The sequence below is a fragment of the Lissotriton helveticus genome, chromosome 2_1, assembly GCF_964261635.1.
Source record: "Lissotriton helveticus chromosome 2_1, aLisHel1.1, whole genome shotgun sequence".
NCBI classification, from domain to species: Eukaryota; Metazoa; Chordata; class Amphibia; order Caudata; family Salamandridae; genus Lissotriton; species Lissotriton helveticus.
Window position 1 is genome coordinate 189,891,417 of NC_136059.1, and position 14,107 is coordinate 189,905,523.

The window sequence follows — 14,107 nt, forward strand, 5'->3', positions numbered from 1 at the left end:
ACATTAAATTCTTGACCATGAAGGTGATGATTCTGATGGCCATTGTGTCAGCTGCTCAGATTGGAGAGTTGGGGTCATTTTTGCGGTCTCCTCCTTTCTTGCGTGTCTTGCCGGATTGTGCTGTCCTTTGCCCGACCCTAAGTTCTTGCCCAAGGTCCCCTCAGTTGCCAACCATTCCAGGGAGGTCATTCTGCTGACTTTCTCCCCGGTGCCTGAATCTGGGGTGGAAGCTGATCTCTCCCTTCTGGAAGTCCGGCCGGCAGTGTTGGTTTATCTGGAGCAGACTTTGGCTTTTTGCAAGTGTGATAGTCTGTCACTTTTGGCCCAGTTAGATCGGGTCATAAGCCTTCTCTTTCTACCCTGAGTAGATGGATTAAGCAGACAATCCTTCTGGCCTATGGTTCTCAGTGGTCGAAGATGCCGGCCTGGATCCAGGGTCGGTCTACCTGGGGTATTTCTGCCTCCTGGGCCTCTTTTAAGGGGGTATTTATTGTAAATATCTGTAGGGCCTCTACGTAGGCCTCTCCACACAGGTTCATGTACCACTATTGTGTGGTCCTGCTTCTGGGGGTTTTGCTGAGACTTTTCTACACGCTAGCCCTGCCTGCACTTGACTGCCGCTCCTTCTGTTGGGTGTATGTTTGTTTTTTTCCTCTGTTTTGCTGTTTGGATTAAATCGTGGTATTTGCCTCAGCCTTTGGCATGTAGTTTCTTGTTGGTGACCATGAAGCTGCTTGGCTTTGGGATATGCTCACTGTGTGACTCAGGCAGTGAGGAAGACTTACAAGGAGGTAATGCCCCAGTTACTTACCAGTAATCTTTATTACTCTGAGTATAGTCTTCCTCGCCACATGAGTTCCCATCCCTCCCTCCCTCCCTGTTTGACTATCGGTTTCATGTGGTTGCTTGCTGCATTGGTAGTTGTACAGGAAGTGGGGTTGGTCATGCCTCCTCTCATACTGGGGCAAGGGTGTAGATGGTTGGCCATGTTGGGGAGGGATGGGAGGACTAGAGCGTAAAATTGCTTGGAGGGTTCTATTGTGAAGCTGAAGCTCACTGTATAACCCATGTGGTGAGGAAGACTATAGGCAGAGTAATGAAGACTACCAGTAAGTAACCGGGGCAAGAACTCCAACTGGGGCCATCTAGTAGTGCTTGACTGGGGCAAACCCAAAAGTTCAGTCCGAACGTGATGGAGAACGGGCCAGAGACAGTAACCATGCAGACCCTCTGACAGTACCTTGGATACGTCGATGCTTGGGGCAATGCAATGCTCAATGGAGAGGATGCATTTCAGGTGCAGGTGATGTGTCGGTTCGGCAGGAAGTGCAAGGTCGTTGAGGCGTTGGCACTCTGTAGTGATGCACTGTGCAAAGTAGGTGATGCCCCAGTTGCGGGTTTGAGGCTTTGGTTAGCAAAGACAGTGCAGTGCCAGTGATGTGTCAATATTAGGAGTGCAGTGAGTCGAATTTGTGGTGTTGTAGTTGAAACACTGGGCTGAGGGCGATGCGCCGGTCGACAGCCACACAGGGCCAGTAATGCATCGAAGCTGGATGGTGCACCACAGATGTCGGTGATGTGGTGTCAGACTCACGCAAAAGCAGTCCTTCGGAGGTGCTGCGGCAAAGTCGGGGCTTTGTTGAAAGGCAAGGTCAAGGTCCTTGCGTTGCGGGCTCGGTGTGCATTGTCCATGGCTTCAGTGCAGGCAGCGTCAGTTTTGCCTGGATGTGCAGGATCCGAAATGACGTTTCATAGTCGTAGCCACGGATGGGATTACGAGCGGGGCCCGGCCAGACCATGATGTGCTCTGGCCCCCCAACTGAAAACCCACACCTTTCTGTATCTGTTATTTGGTAATAATATGGTTACGCTTGACATTTGTGACAGTGCACATGATGCGTGAGCCATAATATTTGGTATCCCCATAGTAAACGATGTTGGAAAGCAAAAGGAAGGGTGCTAATTTGCATAGATATACTGTGTTCACCCATCCAACATAAGGCGATATAAAATTGAATCCTGGTAACTTCTAACCTGAGAAACGCTGAGGATATCAAATATTATAGGCTGTATCGGCTATTATATTTAGAATCCCCTAAGGGTACCAAAGGCAAAATCTTGTGGAATGATGTACAAAATGTGAAAATATACTGTAGTTTGCTACCAAATTATGGTCAATGGCTAAAGGGTGATCCATGAAACATAGGGGATACAAGATATTATGGCAATGTGTGAGACACAATATTTGGTATCCCCAATGTCGTTTGAAAGCAAAAGGAATGGTGCAATTTGGGAATGAAATAGTGTGTTCCTGCATCCAACATAAGGTGAAGTCAAATTGAATCCTGGTAACTTCCAACCGCTTAAATACTGGTGATACCGAATATTATAGGCCGTATACACTATTATAGTTGATTTCCCCTAAGAGTACGGATGCAAAATCTTGTGGAATGATGTACAAAATATGAAAAGATACTGTAGTCTGCTATCAAACAAAAGGCAATTTCAACTGGTCAATAGGTAAAGGGTAACAAATGAACCCTAGGAGATACGAGATATTACAGCAATACATGAGCCATAATATTTGGTATCCCCATAGTAAATGATGTTGGAAAGGAAAATGAAGTGTGCTATTTAGTTTAGAAATACTGTGCTACTGTATATTACATAAGGCAAAGTCAAATTGAATCCTGGTAACTTCTAACCAGAGAAACACTGGGGATACAAAATATTTTAGGCCATATAGGCTATTTGTAGTTGGTATCCCCTAAGGACACGGATGGAAAATTTTGTGGAATGATGTAGAAAATGTGAAAATATACTGTTGTCTGCTATCAAACAAAAGGCCAATTCAATTGGTCAATGGCTAAAGGGTAACCCATGAAACATAGGGGATACGAGATATGGCAATGCGTGAGCCATAATATTTGGTATCCCCTTAGTAAATGTTGTTGGAAAGCAAAAGGAAGGGTGCTATTTGCTGTAGAAATACTGTGCTCCCGCATCCAACATAAGGCAAAGTCAAATTGAAACCGGGAAACTTCTAACCTGAGAAACACTGTGGATACCTAATATTATAGGCCATATAGGCTATTATAGTTGATATCCCCTGAGGGTACAGAAGGCAAAATCTTGTGGAATTAAATACAAAATATGAAAAGATACTATAGTCTACTATCAAACAAAAGGCAATTTAAACTGTTCAATGGCTCAAGGGTTAGCCATTAAACATAGGGGATAAGAGATATTACAGCAATGTGTGAGCCATAATATTTGGTATCCCCATAGTAAATGATGTTGCAAAGCTTAAGGAAGGGTGCTGTTTGGCATAGAAATACCTTGCTCCCACATCCAACATAAGGCGAAGTCAAATTTAATCCTGGTAAGTTCTAACCCGAGAAACACTGGGGATACCAAATATTATAGGCCGTGTAGGCTATTATAGTTGGTATCTCATAAGGGTACGGATGCAAAATCTTGTGGAATGATGTACAAAATGTGAAAACATACTGTAGTCTGCTATCAAACAAAAGGTAATTTCAACTATTCAATGGCTCAAAAGGTAACACATGAAACATTGGGGATACGAGATATTACAAAAATGAAAGAGCCATAATATTTGGTATCCCTATAGTAAATGATGTTGGAAAGCAAAATATAGGGTGCTATTAGGTAAAACAATACTATGCTCCTCCAGCCAACATAAGTCAATGTCAAATTGAATCCTGGTAACTTCTAACATGAGAAACACTGGGGATACCAAATATTATAGGCTCTATAGGCTATTATATTTGGTATCCCTTAAGGGTATCAGATGCAAAATATTGTGGAATGACGTACAAAATGTGAAAAGATACTGTAGTCTGCTATCAAATAAAAGGCTAATTCAATTGTTCAATGGCTAAAGGGTAACCAATGAAACACATGGGATACAATATATTACAAAATGGGTGAGCCATAATATTTGGTATCCCCATAGAAAATGATTTTGGAAAGCAAAAGGAAGGGTGCTATTTGGTATGAAAATACTGTGCTCCTCCATCTAACATAAGGCGAGGTCAAATTGAATCCTGGTAACTTCTAACCCGAGAATTGCTGGGGATACCATATATTATAGGTCGTATAGGCTATTATAGTTGGTATCCCCTAAGGGTACGGATGCAAAATCTTGTGGAATGATGTACAAAATGTGAAAACATTCTGTAGTATGCTATCAAACAATAGGCACTTTCAACTATTCAATGGCTCAAGGATCCCGCATGAAACAAATGGGATACTAGATATTACAGCAATGCTGGAGCCATAATAGTTGGTATTCCCATAGTAAATGGTGTTGGAAAGCAAAAGGAAGGGTGCTCCTTGCTATCAGTACACTGTGCTCCCCCATCCAACAAAAGGCGAAGTTAAATTGAATCCTGGTAACTTCCAACCAGATAAACACTGGGGATACCAAATATGATAGGTTGTATATGCTATTAAATTTGGTTTCACCTAAAGGTACGGATGCAAAATCTTGTGGAATGATGTACAAATATGAAAAGTTACTGTAGTCTGCTATCAAATAAAAGGCTAATTCAATTTGTCAATGGCTAAAGGGTAACCCATGAAACATATGGGATACAATATATTACACATTGGGTGAGCCATAATATTTGGTATCCCCATAGAAAATGATTTTGGAAAGTAAAAGGAAGGGTGCTATTTGGTATGAAAATACTGTGCTCCTCCATCCAACATAAGGCGAGGTCAAATAGAATCATGGTAACTTCTAACCAGAGAAACGCTGTGGATACCAAATATTTTAAGTCGTATAAACTATTATAGTTGGTATCCCCTAAGGGTACGGATGCAAAATCTTGTGGAATGATGTACAAAATGTGAAAACATACTGTAGTCTGCTATCAAACAAAAGGTAATTTCAAATATTCAATGGCTCAAAAGGTAACACATGAAACATCGGAGATACGAGATGTTACAACAAAGAATGAGCCATAATATTTGGTATTCCTATAGTAAAGGATGTTGGAAAGCATAAGGAAGGGTCTTATTAGGTATAGAAATACTGTGCTCCTCCAGCCAACATAAGCCAATGTCAAATTGTATCCTGGTAACTTCTAACCAGAGAAACGCTGGGGATACCAAATATTATAGGCCATATAGGCTATTATATTTTGTATCCCCTAAGGGTATCGGATGCAAAATATTGTGGAATGATGTACAAAATTTGAAAAGATACTGTAGTCTGCTATCAAACAAAAGACACTTTCAACTATTCAATGGCTCAAGTGTAACCCATGAAACAAATGGGATACTAGATATTACAGCAATGCGTGAGCCACAATATATGGTATCCCTATAGTAAATGATGTTGGAAAGCATAAGGAAGGGTGCTAATAGGTATAGAAAAACTGTGCTCTTCCAGCCAACATAAGTCAATGTCAAATTGAATCCTTGTAACTTCTAACCAGAGAAACGCTGGGGATACCAAATATTATAGGCCATATAGGCTATTATATTTTGTATCCCCTAAGGGTATGGGATACAAAATATTGTGGAATGATGTACAAAATTTGAAAAGATACTGTAGTCTGCTAGCAAACAAAAGACACTTTCAACTATTCAATGGCTCAAGTGTAACCCATGAAACAAATGGGATACTAGATATTACAGCAATGCGTTGGCCGTAATATTTGGTATCCCCATAGTAAATGGGGTTGAAAAGCAAAAGGAAGGGTGCTTCTTGGTATCAGTACACTGTGCTCCCCATCCAACAAAAGGCGAAGTCAATTTGAATCCTGGTAACTTCCAACCCGAGAAACACTGGGGATACCAAATATCATAGGCTGTATATGCTATTACATTTGGTATCACCTAAAGGTACGGATGTAAAATCTTGTGGAATGATGTACAAATATGAAAAGATACTGTAGTATGCTATCAAATAAAAGGCTAATTCAATTGGTCAATGGCTAAAGGGTAACCCATGAAACATATGGGATACAATATATTACACAATGGGTGAGCCATAATATTTGGTATCCCCATAGAAAATGATTTTGGAAAGCAAAAGGAATGGTGCTATTTGGTATGAAAACACTGTGCTCCTCCATCCAACATAAGGCGAGATCAAATTGAATCCTGGTAACTTCTAACCCGAGAAACACTGGGGATACCAAATATTATAGGTCATATAGGGTATTATAGTTGGTATCCCCTAAGGGTACGGATGCAAAATCTTGTGGAATGATGTACAAAATGTGAAAACATACTGTAGTCTGCTATCAAACAAAAGGTAATTTCAAATATTCAATGGCTCAAAAGGTAACACATGAAACATCGGAGATACGAGATGTTACAACAAAGAATGAGCCATAATATTTGGTATTCCTATAGTAAAGGATGTTGGAAAGCATAAGGAAGGGTCTTATTAGGTATAGAAATACTGTGCTCCTCCAGCCAACATAAGCCAATGTCAAATTGTATCCTGGTAACTTCTAACCAGAGAAACGCTGGGGATACCAAATATTATAGGCCATATAGGCTATTATATTTTGTATCCCCTAAGGGTATCGGATGCAAAATATTGTGGAATGATGTACAAAATTTGAAAAGATACTGTAGTCTGCTATCAAACAAAAGACACTTTCAACTATTCAATGGCTCAAGTGTAACCCATGAAACAAATGGGATACTAGATATTACAGCAATGCGTGAGCCACAATATATGGTATCCCTATAGTAAATGATGTTGGAAAGCATAAGGAAGGGTGCTAATAGGTATAGAAAAACTGTGCTCTTCCAGCCAACATAAGTCAATGTCAAATTGAATCCTTGTAACTTCTAACCAGAGAAACGCTGGGGATACCAAATATTATAGGCCATATAGGCTATTATATTTTGTATCCCCTAAGGGTATGGGATACAAAATATTGTGGAATGATGTACAAAATTTGAAAAGATACTGTAGTCTGCTAGCAAACAAAAGACACTTTCAACTATTCAATGGCTCAAGTGTAACCCATGAAACAAATGGGATACTAGATATTACAGCAATGCGTTGGCCGTAATATTTGGTATCCCCATAGTAAATGGGGTTGAAAAGCAAAAGGAAGGGTGCTTCTTGGTATCAGTACACTGTGCTCCCCATCCAACAAAAGGCGAAGTCAATTTGAATCCTGGTAACTTCCAACCCGAGAAACACTGGGGATACCAAATATCATAGGCTGTATATGCTATTACATTTGGTATCACCTAAAGGTACGGATGTAAAATCTTGTGGAATGATGTACAAATATGAAAAGATACTGTAGTATGCTATCAAATAAAAGGCTAATTCAATTGGTCAATGGCTAAAGGGTAACCCATGAAACATATGGGATACAATATATTACACAATGGGTGAGCCATAATATTTGGTATCCCCATAGAAAATGATTTTGGAAAGCAAAAGGAATGGTGCTATTTGGTATGAAAACACTGTGCTCCTCCATCCAACATAAGGCGAGATCAAATTGAATCCTGGTAACTTCTAACCCGAGAAACACTGGGGATACCAAATATTATAGGTCATATAGGGTATTATAGTTGGTATCCCCTAAGGGTACGGATGCAAAATCTTGTGGAATGATGTACAACATTTGAAAATATACTGTAGTCTGCTATCAAATAAAAGGTAAATTCAATTGGTCAATGGCTTAAGGGTAACCCATGACACATAGGGGATACAAGATATTATAGCAATGTGTGACCCATACTATTTGGTATCCCCTTAGTAAATGATGTTGGAAAGCAAAAGGAACGGTGCTATTTGGTATAGGAATACTGTGCTTCCCCATCCAACATACGGCAAAGTCAAATTGAATCCTGGTAAATTCTAACCCGAGAAACACTAGGGATACCAAATATTATAGGCCGTATAGGCTATTATAGTTGGTTTCCCCTACGGGTACGGAAGTAAAATCTTGTGGAATGATGCACAAAATTTGAGAGAACATACTGTAGTCTGCTATCAAACAAAAGGCACTTTCAACTATTCAATGGCTCAAGGGTAACCCATGAAACAAATGGGATACTAGATATTACAGCAATGCGTGTTCCATAATATTTGGTATCCCATAGTAAATGGTGTTGGAAAGCAAAAGGAAGGGTGCTCCTTGGTATCAGTACACTGTGATCCCCCATCCAACAAAAGGCAAAGTAAAATTGAATCCTGGTAACTTCCAACCCGAGAAACACTGGGGATACCAAATATTATAGGCTCTATATGCTATAAAATTTGGTATCACCTAAAGGTACGGATGAAAAATCTTGTGGAATGATGTACAAATATCAAAAGATACTGTAGTCTGCTATCAAATAAGAGGCTAATTCAATTGGTCAATGGCTAAAGGGTAACCAATGAAACATATGGTATACAATATATTACAAAATGGGTGAGCCATAATATTTGGTATCCCCATAGAAAATGATTTTGGAAAGCAAAAGGAAGGGTGCTATTTGGTATGAAAATACTTTGCTCCTCCATCTAACATAAGGCAAGGTCAAATTGAATTCTGGTAACTTCTAACCCGAGAATTGCTGGGGATACCAAATATTATAGGTCGTATAGGCTATTATAGTAGTATCCCCTAAGGGTACGGAAGCAAAATCTTGTAGAATGATGTACAAAATGTGAAAACATACTGTAGTCTGCTATCAAACAAAAGGTCATTTCAAATATTCAATGGCTCAAAAGGTAACACATGAAACATAGGGGATACGAGATATTAAAGCAATGCATGAGCCATATTGTTTGGTATCCTCATAGTAAACGATGTTGGAAAGCAAAAGGAAGGGTGCCATTTGGGATAGAAATACTGTGCTCCTCCACCCAACATAAGGCGATGTGAAATCGAATCCTGGTAACTTCTAACCCAAGAAACACTGGGGATACCAAATATTAGAGGCTGTATAGGCTATTATAGTTGGTTTCCCCTAATGGTACGGATGCAAAATCTTGTGGAATGGTGTACAAAATGTAAAAACATACTGTAGTCTGCTATCAAACAAAAGGCACTTTCAACTATTCAATGGCTCAAGGGTAACCCATGAAACAAATGGGATACTAGATATTACAGCAATGCGGGAGCCATAATAGTTGGTATCCCCATAGTAAATGGTGTTGGAAAGCAAAATGAAGGGTGCTCCTTGGTATCAGTACACTGTGCTCCCCCATGCAACAAAAGGCGAAGTCAAAATGAATCTTGGTAACTTCCAACCCGAGAAACACTGGGGATACCAAATATTATAAACTGTATATCTATTAAATTTGGTATCACCTAAAGGTACGGATGCATAATCCTGTAGAATGATGTTCAAATATGAAAAGTTACTGTAGTCTAAAGGGTAACCCATGAAACATATGGGATACAATATATTACACAATGGGTGAGCGATAATATTTGGTATCCCCATAGAAAATGATTTTGGAAAGCAAAAGGAATGGTGCTATTTGGTATCAAAATACTGTGCTCCTCCATCCAACATAAGGCAAGGTCAAATTGAATCCTGGTAACTTCTAACCAGAGAAACGCTGGGGATACCAAATATTATAAGTCGTATAAGCTATTATAGTTGGTATCCCCTAAGGGTACGGATGCAAAATCTTGTGGAATGATGTACAAAATGTGAAAACATACTGTAGTCTGCAATCAAGCAAAAAGTAATTTCAAATATTCAATGGCTCAAAAGGTAACACATGAAACATCGGGGATACGAGATATTACAACAAAGAATGAGCCATAATATTTGGTATCCCTCTAGTAAATGATGTTGGAAAGGGAAACGGCCACTACAACGCGGCCGTTTCCACGAAAACCGTTACCACGCATGCATAACAACGCATGCATGGTTACAACGACAGCCTTAACCACACATACCTTTACTACGAGAAACGTAGTAAAGGCATGTGTGGTAAATACCAAAAAAAAGGGGGAGGTTTGGGGGTTTCCCACCTCAAAATAAAAAATCACGCATGGGATTAAAAAGGGGGTTTGGGGGGGTCTCCCCCCCCGGAAAAAAATGAACCTCAAGTGCCGAAGCTGAAGCAATCTGCGTCGTTAGAGAGGAAGCTGGAATAAACTTCCGCTTCCTCTTTACGACGTACGACCGACATAACCAACTAAGATGAAGATGAAGGGGAGACAACTTAAAAAGGTAAGGGGAATTTTAGTTTAAAAAAAAAAAAGATTAAGGGTTAAGGGCAGAGGTAATTATACGGAGTGGGGCCATGTAAGGGGAGAGGTATAACCTTTAACACGAGTATGCCCTCACCATGCATAAATTTACAATGAAAATCGTAAATCTATGCGTGGTAAAGAAATATTCGTGGTAAAGGTGATGCGTGGAAAATGAATTCCGTTGTAACGCATGCGTGGTAAAGGCATGCGTTGCAACGGAATTAGTTGTAACGACATACAACCTGTTGGAAAGCATAAGGAAGGGTGCTATTAGGTATAGAAATACTGTGCTCCTCCAGCCAACATAAGTCAATGTCAAATTGAATCCTGGTAACTTCTAACCAGAGAAACGCTTGGGATACCAAATATTATAGGCCATATAGGCTATTATATTTTGAATCCCCTAAGGGTTTTGGATGCAAAATATTGTGGAATGATGTACAAAATTTGAAAAGATACTGTAGTATGCTATTAAACAAAAGACACTTTTAACTATTCAATGGCTCAAGTGTAACCCATCAAACAAATGGGATACTAGATATTACAGCAATGCGTTGGCCGCAATATTTGGTATCCCCATAGTAAATGGTGTTGGAAAGCAAAAGGAAGGGTGCTCCTTGGTATCAGTACACTGTGCTCCCCCATCCAACAAAAGGCTAAGTCAAATTGAATCCTGGTAACTTGCAACCAGAGAAACACTGGGGATACCAAATATTATAGGCTGTATATGCTATTAAATTTGGTATCACCTAAAGGTACGGATGTAAAATCTTGTGGAATGATGTACAAATATGAAAAGATACTGTAGTATGCTATCAAATAAAAGGCTAATTCAATTGGTCAATGGCTAAAGGGTAACCCATTAAACATATGGGATACAATATATTACACAATGGGTGAGCCATAATATTTGGTATCGCCATAGAAAATGATTTTGGAAAGCAAAAGTTAGGGTGCTATTTGGTATGAAAACACTGTGCTCCTCCATCCAACATAAGGCGAGATCAAATTGAATCCTGGTAAGTTCTAACCCGAGAAACACTGGGGATACCAAATATTATAGGCCGTATAGGCTATTATAGTTGGTTTCCCCTACGGGTACGGATGCAAAATCTTGTGGAATGATGTACAAAATGTGAAAACATACTGTAGTCTGCTATCAAACAAAAGGCACTTTCAACTATTCAATGGCTCAAGTGTAATGCATGAAACAAATGGGATACTAGATATTACAGCAATGTGTGAGCCATAATATTTGGTATCCCCATAGTAAATGGTGTTGGAAAGCAAAAGGAAGGGTGCTCCTTGGTAACAGTACACTGTGATCCCCCATCCAACATAAGGCGAAGTAAAATTGAACCCTGGTAACTTCCAACCCGAGAAACACTGGGGATACCAAATATTATAGGCTGTATATGCTAGAAAATATGGTATCACCTAAAGGTATGGATGCAAAATCTTGTGGAATGATGTACAAATATCAAAAGATACTGTAGTCTGCTATCAAATAAAAGGCTAATTCAATTGTTCAATGGCTAAAGGGTAACCCATGAAACATATGGGATACAATATATTACACAATGGGTGAGCCATAATATTTGGTATCCCCATAGAAAATGATTTTGGAAAGCAAAAGGTAGGGTGCTATTTGGTATGAAAACACTGTGCTCCTCCATCCAACATAAGGCGAGATCAAATTGAATCCTGGTAACTTCTAACTTGAGAAACGCTGGGGATACCAAATATTATAGGTCGTATAGGCTATTATAGTTGGTATCCCCTAAGGGTACGGATGCAAAATCTTGTGGAATGATGTACAAAGTTTGAAAAGATACTGTAGTCTGCTATCAAATAAAAGGCAAATTCAATTGGTCAATGGCTTAAGGGTAACCCATGACACATAGGCGATACAAGATATTATGGCAATATGTGACCCATAATATTTGGTATCCCCATAGTAGATGATGTTGGAAAGCAAAAGGAAGGGTGCTATTTGGTATAGGAATACTGTGCTTCCCCATCCAACATACGGAGAAGTCAAATTGAATCCTGGTAAGTTCTAACCCGAGAAACACTGGGGATACCAAATATTATATGCCGTATAGGCTATTATAGTTGGTTTCCCCTACGGGTACGAATGCAAAATCTTGTGGAATGATGTATAAAATGTGAAAACATACTGTAGTCTGCTATCAAACAAAAGGCACTTTCAACTATTCAATGGCTCAAGGGTAACGCATGAAACAAATGGGACACTAGTTATTACAGCAATGTGTGAGCCATAATGTTTGGTATCCCCATAGTAAATGGTGTTGGAAAGCAAAAGGAAGGGTGCTCCTTGGTAACAGTACACTATGATCCCCCATCCAACAAAAGGGGAAGTAAAATTGAACCCTGGTAACTTCCAACCCGAGAAACACTGGGGATACCAAATATTATAGGCTGTATATGCTAGAAAATTTGATATCACCTAAAGGTATGGATGCAAAATCTTGTGGAATGATGTACAAATATCAAAAGATACTGTAGTCTGCTATCAAATAAAAGGCTAATTCAATTGTTCAATGGCTAAAGGGTAACCCATGAAACATATGGGATACAATATATTTCACAATGGGTGAGCCATAATATTTGGTATCCCCATACAAAATGATTTTGGAAAGCAAAAGAAAGGGTGCTATTTGGTATGAAAATACTGTGCTCCTCCATCCAACATAAGGCGAAGTCAAATTGAATCCTGGTAACTTCTAACCCGAGAAACGCTCGGGATACCAAATATTATAGGTCGAATAGGCTATTATAGTTGGTATTCCCTAAGGGTATGGATGCAAAATCTTGTGGAATGATGTACAAAATGTAAAACATACTGTAGTCTGCTATCAAACAAAAGGTAATTTCAAATATTCAATGGCTCAAAAGGTAACACATGAAACATAGGGGATACGAGATATTAAAGCAATGAGTGAGCCATAATCCTTGGTATCCTCATAGTAAACGATGTTGGAAAGCAAAAGGAAGGCTACCATTTGGTATAGAAATACTGTGCTCCTCAACCCAACATAAGGTGAAGTGAAATTGAATCCTGGTAACTTCTAACCCAAGTAACGCTGGGGATACCAAATATTATAGGCTGTATAGGCTATTATAAGTGGTATCCCCTAAGGGCACCAGAGGTAAAATCTTGTGGAATGATGTACAAAACGTGAAAATATTCTTTACTCTGCTATCAAATAAAGGGCACAATCAATTGGTCAATGGCTAAAGGGTAACCCATGAAACATAGGGGATACAAGATATTATGATAATGCATGAGCCATAATATTTGTTATCCACTTAATAAATGATTTTGGAAAGCAAACGGCAGGATGTTATTTGCTGTAGAAATGCTGTGCTCTCCCAGCCAACATAAGGCAATGTCCAACGGAATCCTTGTAAATTCTAACCCGAGAAACACTGGGGATACCAAATATTATAGGCCGCATAGGCTATTATATTTGGTATCTCCTAAGCGTACTGGATGTCAATTCCTATGGAATGATGTACACAATGGGAAAAGATACTCTAATCTGCTATCGAATAAAAGGCAACTTCAAGTGGTCAATGGCTAAAGGGTAACCCATGGGACGTAGGGGATGCGAGACATTACAGCATGGCTTGAGCCCAAATATTTGGTATCCCCTTAGTAAATGATGGTGTGCAGAAAAAGGAAGAGTGCTTATTGGCAAACGAATACTGTGCTAAGCCATCCAATATTAGACCACATCAAATTGAATCTTTGTAAGTTCTTACCCGAGAAACACAAGGGATACCAAATTTTATAGGCGGTAGAGTCCATTATATATGGTACCAGATATTACAGCAATGCCAAAGCTGTAATATGTATGCAAAAC